We start from the raw sequence: 1,306 nt of genomic DNA on the forward strand, positions 1-1,306 counted from the left end.
GTATCTGCACTCACATGCACAATCCCACACACAGACACACACAAAAACATGTAATTAATTTTTTTTTTAAAGAAAAAAGTATACTGTATACTTCGGGCTAATTGAAGCCTTACATTTCTGTAGTTTCTTCTAAGTTTCTGAGGTACAAGAAATAAAATCAGAGACAAGACTTCCCTACACTGACCCTCCTGGCTTCCCTTTCCACTGCCCTGAGGGCACTTCCATCATGGCCTTGAATATCTTTGCACCTGCTGCGTTTCATCTTTTTATCACCAGTCTTTTTCTTTCAAGTTGTTTTCTTTTTTAGCTTTTTTTAAATATATTTTTCATTTATTACAATTTATTCACTTTGTATCCCTGCTGTAGCACCCACCCTCAGTCCACTGATAGAGGAGGTGCTCCTCCCCTTCCATCTGACCCTAGTCTATCAGGTCTCATCAATACTGTCTGCATTATCTTCCTCTGTGGCCTGGCAATGCTGTTCCCCCCTCAGGGGGAGGTAATCAAAGAACCAACCACTGAGTTCCTGTCAGAGATAGCCCCTGTTCCCCTTACTAGGATACCCTCTTGGACACTGAGTTGCCATGGGCTACATCTGTGCAGGGGTTCTAGGTTACCTCCATGAATGGTCCTTGGTTGGAGTATCAGTCTCAGAAAAGACCCCTGGTCTCAGATTTCTTGGTTCTGTTGTTCTCCTTGTGGAGCTCCAGATCCTTCCAGGTCTTTCTATCTCCCCCTTCTTTCATAGGATTCCCTGCACTCTGCCCAAAGTTTGGCTATGTGCCTCAACATCTGCTTTAATACTCTGCTGTATAGATTCAGAGGCCCTCTGTGGTAGGCTCTTGTCTTGTTCATTGGAAGAAAGAGAAAACAAGCTGTTTGTTTTTTAAGAAGAAAATTCATGCTCACTGTCCTCTCCAGCTTCATCTGTGTCCCCACCTGTCCTGCCCTATCCTGGTCCATCTTCAGTACCAGTTTCAGAATGACCCAATGCTCCCTGCTTGTCCTTCAGTGGTTCCTAATGCCCCTGAGGATAAAGTCTCAGTTTCTTAGCAGAGAAGAGAAGATTCTGTGTCCTCTAGGTCTTGCCCTCTCTCCATCTTCCTCCTCAGCATTGTCCGACTGCCATAGACTTTGGTTATGTCCCCAAAGAGCATATGATCATAGATTGTACTAATCACTCCTCAGGAGATATTCTCTCTCTCTCTCTTTCTCTCTCTCTCTCAATGTGTGTGTGTGTGTGTCTCCCCCCTCCCCACGCTAATTATTTAAAGTATCTACACCTTGCACATCTCTGTCCCTGAGT

Source organism: Meriones unguiculatus, chromosome 14 (assembly GCF_030254825.1).
Source record: "Meriones unguiculatus strain TT.TT164.6M chromosome 14, Bangor_MerUng_6.1, whole genome shotgun sequence".
Classification (NCBI taxonomy): Eukaryota; Metazoa; Chordata; class Mammalia; order Rodentia; family Muridae; genus Meriones; species Meriones unguiculatus.